This window comes from Vombatus ursinus, unplaced genomic scaffold (assembly GCF_900497805.2).
Source record: "Vombatus ursinus unplaced genomic scaffold, bare-nosed wombat genome assembly UNPS02014798.1, whole genome shotgun sequence".
NCBI lineage: Eukaryota > Metazoa > Chordata > Mammalia > Diprotodontia > Vombatidae > Vombatus > Vombatus ursinus.
Genome location: NW_020954576.1, coordinates 60,949,702 through 60,961,113, shown reverse-complemented (window position 1 = coordinate 60,961,113; position 11,412 = coordinate 60,949,702). Strand labels below are relative to the sequence as shown.

The 11,412-nt window shown below is 37.0% G+C and overlaps 1 pseudogene; it reads right to left on the bottom strand.

Annotated features, from left to right (window-relative positions):
* LOC114049454 overlaps positions 1–9,933 on the bottom strand; it is an 18,129-nt pseudogene extending 8,196 nt beyond the window's left edge.
* Between the last annotated feature and the right edge of the window lie 1,479 nt (positions 9,934–11,412).

Below are 11,412 nucleotides of genomic sequence, written 5' to 3'. Positions count from 1 at the left end.
ATCTATCTATCTATCTATCTATCTATCTATCTATCTATCTATCTATCTATCTATCTATCTATCCATCCATCTATGTATCTATATATATATGTACATACATATAATTTTTTCCCTCCAACTACCCTAATACTGACAAAGGTCTCATGAATTACAAATATCATCTTTCCCTGCAGGAATGTAAATAGTTCAACCTTGATAAGTCCCTTATGATTTCTCTTTCCTGTTTACCTCTTCATGCTTCTCTTGAGTCTTGTATTTGAAAGTTGAATTTTCTATTCAGCTCTACTCTTTTCATCAAGAATGCTTGAAAGTCCTTTATTTCACACTGAATGTCCATTTTCACCCCATGATTCAGTCCTCTGAGGTCTGATCCAGGTTTGCTGAGGCCTGCTTCACCTGCATGCCCACATTGAATTGCGTTTCTCTCCCGGCACAGCGAGATAGACTTTTCTAATCAACCATCCAGGTTGTCTTCGGCTGGACATTTGTTTCACTGTGTCTTTTTATGGGTTCTACTGCTCTAGAATTTGTTTAGAGCCATTTTTACAGGTATTTGGAGGGATTTGGTGGAGAGCTCAAGCAAGTCACTGCTTTTACTCCACCATCTTGGCTCCGCCTGTGCGATGTTTTAGGCAGCAGGAAGAGAAAAGAGAAAGATGTATTGAAGAATTTTATGTTCAGTTACCCTAGATTCCAGAGTTTTGTATATTTGACTCCAAAGTAAAAGTTGAGGTGTAATTCATAGACCTAGAAACTAATGAGTTTCCTAATACATTTTTTATTATTTCCCCCCCATAAAACCAACTAGTTCTAGTTTCATTTATTCAATTATTTTCTTCAATTTTATTGACCTCTCTTTTGATTTTCAAGATTCCTAATCTGGTGGGGATTTTAGACATGTCTAAGTGTTCTGAATTTCTACTCATCTCCTTAACTTCCTTCTTGTTTATTTTATGGTTAGATTTATCTAGGTCTTAAATGGGAAATTAAGTTCCTAACTTAATAGTTTTACTGTCTAATAAAAAACTAGTAGTTTTACTGTCCATTTTCTCCTGTAACTCATTTAACTTTTTAACTTTTCCTTCAAAAATCTGGATGTTATGACATTTGATGCTATGTTCCATATTGATATTGCTTCATTGTCTATAGTTCCTTTTAGCAAAAATGTACTTTCCCTGAATCTCTTAATTAGGTTCTTTTTGCTTCTACTTTGTCTCAGATCATGATTGTTACTCCTGATGTTTTTACTTCAGCTGGAGCATAGTAGCTTCTGCTCTAGGTCCTTATTTTAACTCTTTGGGCATAGGATTTTTTTTTTCTATTTGAAATATGCCTCTTGTAAACAACATATTGTTGGATTCTGGTTTCTAATCCATTCTGCTATCCATTTCCATTTTATGAGTGAACTCATCCCATTTACATTCAAAGATATGATTGCTAACTGTGTATTTCCCTCCATCCTATTCTCTCTTTATTGTTTTTTTAATCCTGTTCCCTCCTCAAAAATTGGTTTAGCTTTTAATCACTGCCTCCCTTCATCTACTCTTTCTCCTCCCTCTTACCATCTCTCCCTTTCTGTTAGCCCCTTCCCCTCCTACTCCACTATTGTGTAAGACAAATTTCTAAACTCAATTGTGTGTGTGTATGTGTGTGTGTGTGTGTGTGTGTGTGTGTGTGTGTGTGTGTAGTTTCCTCTTTGAAGCTGATGAAATGAGCCATTGCCCACTATCCATTTCCCCTTCGATTGTAAAAACTCTTCCTGGTGTACGTCTTCTATGTGAAATAATTTCTTTCCTTTTTCCTCTCTCTTCTCTCTTTTCCCAGAACACCCTTCTTTCTCAACCTTCCATTTTTTTGAGATTGTCTCAATATAATAGACTTACATCCATGCCCTCTGCCTATGTACACTCCTTCTAACTGCTCTAAAAATGAAAAAGTTCTTAGGAGTTACAGATTTCATCTTCTTACATCAGAATGTGCAGTTTAACTTTGTGAAGTCCCTTATGATTTCTTTTTTATGTTTACCTTTTTATGCTTCTCTTGAGTCTTGTGTTTGAATGTCAAAATTTCTTTTCAGCTCTGAGCTTTTCATCAGAAATGCTTGAAAGTCCTCTATTTCATTAAACATCCTTTCTTCTCCCCTTATGTAGGATTATACAGTTATGCTGGTATTTGATTATTCTTGCTAATAATCCTATCTGCTTTGCTGTCTGGAATATCATATTCTAAGTTCTCTGTTCCTTTATCATGGTAGCTGCTAATCTTGTGTCATCCTGAACTGGTGCTACTGTTTTTGAATTATTAGTTTCTGGCTGCTTGCAGTATTTTCTCATTGACCAGAAGCTCTGAAATTTGGCTACAATGTTCTGGGGAGTTTTCATTTTGGAATCTCTTTTAGGAGGTAATTGGTAGATTTTTTTCTTCAATTTTTGCTTTGCCCTTTGGTTTTATGATATCTGGGCAGTTTTCCTTTATAATTTCTTGAAATATGATCTTTAGGATCTTTCTTTGATCATGGATTTCAGGTAGTCCAATAATTCTTAAATTATCTATCCTCTATTTTCCAAGTTAGTTGTTTTGCCAATGATATAGTTCACATTTTCTTCTATTTTTTTCATTTTTTTTATTTCATTTTATTGTTTCTTGATATCCATTAGCTTCTACTTGAACAATTCTAATTTTTTTCTAGATACTATTAATTACTTTTTAAAAACTAATTTATTTTGGTTTATCAACAATCACTACCATAAGCTTTTGAATTTTAAATTTTTCTCCCCCTCCCTCCTCACCTCCCTCCCCAAGATGGTGTGCAATCTGATATATGCCATATATACACATTCCTATTAAACATATTTTCACATTAGTCATGTAGTAAAGTAAGAATTAGAACCAATAGGAGGAACCACCAGAAAGAGGAAACAAAACACAACAGAAGAAAAAGTAGCAAACTGTATGCTTTGATCTGCATTCAAACTCCATTTTTTGGATGTGGATAGCATTTTCCAGCATTAGGCCTTTGGAGATTTCTTAGATCCTTGTATTGCTGAAAAGGATTAAGTCTATCAAAATCAGTCATTAAACAATGTGGCTGTTACTGTGTACAACATTCTCCTGGTTTGGCTCACTTCACTCAGCATCAGACCATACAAGTCTGTCCAGGATTTTCTGAAGTCTTCCTGTTCATCATTTCTTATAGCACAATAGTATTCCATTACATTCATATACTGCAACTTATTCAGCTATTCCCCAGTTGATGGGCATCTTCTCAATTTCCAATTCTTTGCCACCACAAAAAGAGCTGCTATAAATATTTTTGTACATGTGGGTCCTTTTCCCATTTGTATGATCTCTTTGGGAGATAGCCCTAGAAGTGCTATTGCTGGGTCAAAAGGTATGCACATTTTTATAGCCCTTTGGGCATAGTTCCAAATTGCTCTCCAAAATGGTTGGATCATTTCACAACTCCACCAACAATGTATTAGTGTTCCAATTTTCCCACATCTTCTCCAACATTTATTATTTTCCTGTTTTGTCATGTTGGCCAATCTGATAGGTGTGATGTGGTACCTCAGAGTTGTTTTGATTTGCATTTCTCTAATCAATAGTGATTTAGAGCACTTTTTTCAAATGACTATAGATGGCTTTAATTTCTTCATCTGAGAACTGCCTATTCACATCCTTTGACCATTTATCAATTGGGGAATTACTTGTATTCTTACAAATTTGACTTAATTCTCTCCGTATTTTAGAGATGAGGCCCTTATCAGAGAGACTGGTTGTAAAAATACTTTCCCAATTTTCTACTTTCCTTCTAATCTTGGTTGCATTGGCTTTGTTAGTGCAAAAACTTTTCAATTTATTGCAATCAAAGTTATCCATTCTGCATTTTGTAATGTTCTCTATCTCCTGTTTGGTCATGAATTCTTCTGTTCTTTATAAATCTGATAGGTAAACTATTCTTTGCTCTCCCCATTTGCTTACAGTATCAGCCTTTGTATCTAAATCATAAACCCATTTTAACTTTATTTTGGTATATGGTATGAGAATTTGATCTATGCCTAGTTTCTGCCATATTCTTTTCCAGTTTTCCCAGCAGTTTTTGTCAAAAAGTGTTTGGGTTCATCAAATAATAGATTTAGTAGATTACTGTATTCATTGACTTTTTTGTACTTTTAAGTTGTTGTGATTCAGTAGAGTTCTGGTCACTATTCTCCTGGTATGCACTCTGGTCCCTACCCAGGTAAGGTCTCTGCTCCTCTACACCCTGGAGCCAAGACCTAGAACTGGGTAATGAGCAAAGGTGCTGCCAAATGGCACTGGATCCTGTGCCCAGTACTAACATGGGGTCCCCAGTAATATCTTTCTGATCAGGTGTTTGGTCCCTTTACTGTGTCTTGCATCCTTACCCTATTCCACTGATCCACCACTCTATTTCTTAGCCAGTACCAAGTAGTTTTAATGATTGCTGCTTTATATTACAATTTAAGATCTGGAATGGCTAAGCCACCTCCCCCTGCATTTCTTTTCATTAGTTCCCTTGTTATTCTAGACCTTTTGTTATTCCAAATGAATCTTATTATTTTTTCTAACTCTATAAAATAATTTTGGTAGTTTGCTTGGTATGGCACTGAATAAGTACATTAGCTTAGGTAGAATTGTCATTTTTATTATATTAGCTCAACCTACCCATGAGCAACTGATGTTTTTCCAATTTTTTAGATCTGACTTTATTTGTGTGAAAAGTGTTTTGTAATTGTGTTCATATAGTTCCTGGATTTGTTTTGGTAGGTAGACGCCTAAATATTTTATAATGTCTGCAATATGCATTGTTCCCTCTTAAACACATTCCTGATGACAGTAGGGTTCCAGGTTTTAAAAAGTTATTTTCTTTAGTGAAATTTTATACCTCCTTTACCAAAATGTTAAATCTCTTTTCATAATTTTCTTGCATTGTGCTCAGTTCTTTTCCCACTTTCCCCTCTGTCATTCTTATTTTATATTTAAATTCATTTTTGCTCTTTTAAAAGAAATGTATTTCTTTAGATTTTCTAGGAGTTTTTCTTGGACTTGTGTCCAATCTACATTTTTCTTTGAGGCTTTGCTTATAGTTGTTTTTAAGTCATTGTCTTCTTCTGAGTTTGTGCCTTAAGTTTCCATGTCACCATAGAAGATTTTAATGATCAGGTTCTTTTTTTTTGTTGTTGTTTGTTCATTTTTCAGCCTCTTATTTGAATTTGGATTTTATGTTAGAGCTGGGCTCTGCTCACTTTGGGGAGAGGTGGCTGGCCTGATTTTCTATGGCTAGATCCTGGGGTCTATAGGTTTTTTGTACCTTTAAGTTGTTGTGATTCAGTAGAGTTCTGGTCACTATTCTCCTGGTATGCACTCTGGTCCCTACCCAGGTAAGGTCTCTGCTCCTCTACACCCTGGAACCAAGACCTAGAACTGGGTAATGAGCAAAGGTGCTGCCAAATGGCACTGGATCCTGTGCCCAGTACTAACATGGGGTCCCCAGTAATATCTTTCTGATCAGGTGTTTGGTCGCTTTACTATCCTTAGATACTGAGTATCCTAGTATCACTGTTGCTGCTACTACCACAGCCACTGCTATTGCTGCCTCCAGGCCCCACAACCAGAGTCACTTCTGCTATGCTGTGCTCCTGGCCAACTCCCATTCCAGTGTTGCAGACCTCTCTTTCTTTCCTTTATGGTATCCTGGCCTGGAAAAATTAGACATTAAGACCTTTTTTTTGGTTATCTCACTCAGAATTTGATTAAAAAAAACTTATTTATAGGGTTGGGTTGGAAGAGCACAGCAGAAATGCTTAATTCACTCTACCATCTTGGCTCTGCTCCCAAGTTCCCCTTCATCAGAAGTCCTTAGGTTGCATGACCACTCATTAGGGATTCTGCAGAAGGTCTTATTTTCATTGGGCAGATACTGGAATAGACTACCTCTAATATTCTTTCCAACTCCAGGTTTCTAGGGAACTTGAGCAAACTGAAGTAAAATTAGACTTTCTTAGACCAGGAAACATAGGCAAGTGTTTTCTCAATTGTAGTAAGTATTTAGTAGGAAAATAAACATCTATGAGCCTCGCCTTTGTTTTATACTTCTCTGCTTTCAAATATACTATTGAGCATATAGTAGGAAATTGAACAACATTTACTGACTGATTAAAGAAGTTTATGCCTAGAGGGAGCTGAGTGACTCAGTAGATAAGAGTACGGGGTCTGGGGTCAGGAAGACCCGAGTTCAAATCTATCCCAGACACTTTCTAGCTTTGTGACCACGGGCAAATCACTCAACCTCTCTCTGTCTTAGTTTCCTCAGCTGTTAAATGGGCATAATGATAGCATCTTCTTCCCAAGATTGTTGTGGGAATCAAATGACATACTATTTGTAAAGTGTTTTACCTAGTGCCTGACATATTGTAGGTGCTTAATAAATGCTAGTTTCTTTTTTTATGGTCATAAAGTCTCTGCTATATAAAATCACATTTGGGGCAGTTCATACACATCCTATGCATCCTCCCGATCACCTAAATTCAGCTCTGTAACTGAATTTCATCATAGAAACTTAGCATATTAACAGCAGAAAAAGCCATGTTCTAGACTCAGAACAATATAGTAGATACACCTGCCCTACAGGAAAATAGAAGGGGAAGGGGATAAGAGAAGGGGGGGAGAGATAGCAGAGAGGGCAGACTAAGGGAAGGGATATTCAGAATGCATGCCATCTTGGGGTGGGAAGAGGGGCGAGATGGGGTGAATATTTGGAACTCAAAATCTTGTGGAAGTAAATGTTGAAAACCAAAAATAAATAAATTAAAATTGCCATTCTAAAAAAATTTTTTTAAACCAAAAAAAAGAATATAGTAGATTGAGTGGATTTGGAGTCAAGAAGATATGAATTTAGATCTAGCTTCAGATTCTTACAAACTATGTGACAAGGGACAAGTCACTTAAACTCTCTGATGCTCAGTTTCTTCATCTAGAAAACGGGAATAATAATACCATCTAAGGGTTGTTGCGAGGACCACCAGAGAGAATATATGTATACATATTATATATACAGTATTTTGAAAACCTTTAAAGCACTTTATGAATGTGAGTTGTTATACTGTTTTTATTATCATTCTAATTCTATATTAGATGGGATTAAGACATAAATTGGACTGGGACAAGTTGATATCCTGATATTTTGCTTTATATTTAAAGTTCTACATACTATTGTGCAGACTGATAAAATAGTTGCTATTTGTAGTTGAATACAATATTTTTTATTTTAGACTTAAATACTAAAACTTAAACAATAAGAAAAGAAAAAAGAAACATATTATAAACTTAAATACAAAATAAAAAAATAAAAAAGAGCATTGTCATGTGTGCAGCAGAATGTAAAAGATGATTCAAAATGTACAGCAATAAATTTCCATTTCAAAGAGCCTATATAATAAATACTACTCATTGTATTCAGAGCTGTTCATCTTTTCTTTGCTTCCTTAAAAGTTTTCTTTTGTTCTCTGCTGTGTACTTTTTACTTTATTCTTTTTTTTCTCCTTCCCCCCCCAGGCTACAATTAAGAGCAGAGCTTTTATACATACACACCCACACACCCACACACCCACACACCCACACACCCACACACATATATATATACATACATACATGTATAGACATATACACAAAGATATGTATATACATATATATACATACATGTACCCATACATACATACATACACTTACTTATACATATACTTAGTTATCTGTAATCATGCTCACATATAAACATATACATTCATATGCATCTATTGAAGACTGTACTATACTTTTTTGTCCTCTGTTTCTCTGAGGGTGGATAACCTTTTCCTGCATGAGGCCAAGTCTTTCCATATTTTTCCAAGTTCACCAGCTCATCATTTCCTACACCACAGCAATATTCCAACTTTACACTATCTAGTTATTTAAATAGTCCAAAACAACATTAATGAATATGACTGATACATAGTGTAGTTTCCCTATTTTGCTCTTTTGATTCACTCTATTTTAGCATTAACTTTTTCAGAGATGATGATTACCCCCTACTCCTTTTTCCCTAACAAATTCTTCTCCTGATCTTTATTTTATGTTTGTATGTTTCTCTTATTTCCTGTCCCTACTGACTTCTCTACTTCACTTCTACTCTGCTACCTTGCCCTCCTATTACTTAACCTACTCCCCCAGAATCCCTCCTTTATCCTCCTATTCCCATTACTCTAAACACCTGTCTATACCCCCCTTCCTATTCCCTCCCCTCCCCTCTAAAAATCCCTCCCTTATCCTCTCCCCCCTCCCTATCCCTTTAGCATTTTATTTCTTCCTGAATTTAGAAGACTTTTATACTCTTCCAGATAAATATTTATTGTTCCACCTTGAGTCCATTCTTGATGAAAGTAAGTTTCCAGAACTACCAGCCCTCCTTCCCCATCTAATTCCTCTATGTTGGTTCTTCCTCTTGCACCTCATTTTTATAATTAATCTTTTTAGCTGTTCCTAAATGGTTTTACTTTTAAAAATCACATCACACTCAGGTCTATCCCAATCTTTCTTATGAACTGCCCAATTATTAATAACAATCTTAGACATATGTTTTACATTTCCTATTATAAAAAGTAAATAGTCTGTCCTTACTGAGTCCCTTGTCTTTGATATGTACCTTATATTTCTCTTGGATCTTATATGTCAAATCTTCTATTAAGCTCATGTTTTTTGTTTTGTTTTGTTTTGTTTTGTTGTTAGTTTTTTGGGGTTTTTTTGTTTTTTTTTTATTTTTTTCAGGTTTTTTTGTTAAACAAAATCCTGAAAGTTTGACAATTCATTGAATGTCCATTTTTTTTCATTCAGTATTATGTTTAGCTTTGCTGGGTATGATATTTTTAGCTGCAACCCCAGTTCTTTTGCTTTTCAATATATAGTGTTCCAAGACCTGTGGTCTTTTCGTGTCACCACTGCTAGATCTTGTGTGATTCTAATTGTGGCACTGCCATATTTAAATTGTTTTTTTTTTCTTGTTGCTCATAATATTTATCCTTGAGCTGGAGGTTTTGGAATTTGACTATGATATTACTGTGGGTTTTCCTCATAGGATCTCTTTCAGGTGGTGATCAGTGGATTTTTTCTATTTCTATTTTCCCCTCCTAATGCTTCAGGACAATTTTCTTTAATTATTTCTTGTATTATTGCATCAAGATTCTATTTTTTTATCAGAACTTTCAGTTAGTCTGATTATTCTTTTTTTTCAGTCCAACATAATTTTATTTATTAAAGTCTTCTTGATATATCAGAACATTAAGTATACCCTTTTCTAATCTTGAAACCAGCAAGATTAGAGAGAAAATTAAACTTAAGTTTTTCCATCAGTAATTTCTTTCTCCTCATAATTGTACTTAAGGAATAAATTCATAATTGTTTTCAGAAAAAAGCGGGCACAACCTGCAGAGCCCTTTTCTTAATGAAAATGAGCAAGAATGCATCATGTCACTGTACAGCTGCAGCCCATCCTCTTCTGAAATGTATGTCCTCAGCTAACAGCCCCCCTTGGATGCCACCCCACAGGCAGGGGATAGCCCTCAGCTCCCAGGCTAGGATGAGGTTGGGCAGGGGAGCTGGAGCAAAGGCCTACCTGCCAGAGAAGACAGTGTCCAGGAAGGGAGGGGCTGCACATGTGCAGGCAGAAGGATCCTTTCCTACACAAAGATGTTGTGAGCAGGAGATGCTGACAAAACCATGGCTTACCTCCTGGGTGCCAAATACCAGGGACTTGGATTCCACAAGATAATGTACAAACCAACCATCAGTGAGGATTCTGCAATTTCCAGTGTGACAGAGGGGAAAGTAAGGGAATGTCCAGTCACAAAATCCTCTAAACAAAGTCTGGGTTTGTGAGGACATGTTCCAAATTGAAGCCACCTTGGCAAAGTAAAGAATGTAGACCAGGCCTTTCTCTGGACCAAATGCTTCCTCTATTAGTGGTTCAGACTATTACCCTAAAACTGGCAAGGCAGACCAGTAGTAAGCTTGGATTTCCGAGCAGAGGAAATGCTCCCTTTGGAGACTCCTTTGGAGTCAGAAGGAAAGACCTAAAGCAGGTTGACCTGGCATTTTCACAGAAAAGATTTGTTTAAGTGTAGAGTTTGACTTAGCATCCTGTAAAGGCAGTCATCAAGAATGTGGGCAATTCCCACTAAGAATGAGAACACCAGTCACAGGGGGCCATCACCATCCCAGGGACAGGACGAATGAGACAATCAATGATGCCAAGATTGATACCTGCTGCCTGAGTGCCCGCCATGCCAGGCATGCCAAGGTCTGGGCAGAAGGAAGGGAATGCCCAAGTAGGAGACATGGTCCCTGCCCTCAGGATCTTAGAGGTTGGCAGGCTGAAAGCATTTAAAGAACTCCTGGAAACCACAGCCATGGTTTGTTTGGATCCAGAACATTTGATGTCAGCCTGAGGGCCACCTGACCAGCTCTTTTATCCTGGAAATCTTCATGTTGTCATGAATCAACCATCAGCACTTCTCTCTCCTTCCCAGGGTTGTAGTCCAATTATTCTTATGTTTCCTCTTCTTAATGTCTTCTTCAGATCAATTGTTTTTCCTGTGATATGTTTCACATTCTCTTCTTATTTTTTAATTCTTTATATTTTATTATTTCTTGATCTCTTATGACTTTGCTGGCTTCCCTTTGTGCAATTCTGAATTTTCAAGGAGTCATTTTCTTCCTTAAGATTCTAGATCTTCTTTTCTGATTGGTTGACTTTCTTTTCATAATCTTCTTGTTTCTCTTGGATTGTTTTTTTTTAAAGTTTTTCCTCAATCTCACTCTAGTCATGGGGTATGGGGAATGGTGCCTCTGGCCTCAGATCCTCCTTCAATTCTCCCCCCCTAGCCTGGAACTGAAACCAGGACCTTCAACCTCCTGCGAGTGCCCACAGCCAGCGGAGTCTCCGTCCCACTGCTTCTGCACTCACCAGGCATGTGCTGGTTCCTTCTTACCCAGGGCTGTATCTCAGCAGCACAGCTGTCTCTGGCATCCCTTATCAACAGGGGTTCCCTCAATCTTCCCTGGCTCAGACATCCAACTCCCCTCACTGTTTAGGAGGTAAAAGTTCCTGTGGCTGGGGCTGAGGCTGCCTCTGAACCAAGCCAACCCCAGGGCTCACTGCTTGTTATTTAAGCAGAACTAGCCTGGAGGTGTTTATTCTTCACAGAGACCAAACCTCATCCTGAGATTTTTCTTCAGATCTTCTCCAATTGTCCCAGGAGGACCACTGTTCTGTCCCTATTCTTATTTATTTTTAACCACTCTATGTTCACCCTTAGGCACAATTTTATCTCATTTGTGGGTGAAATCTGGAGAGACTGGAAT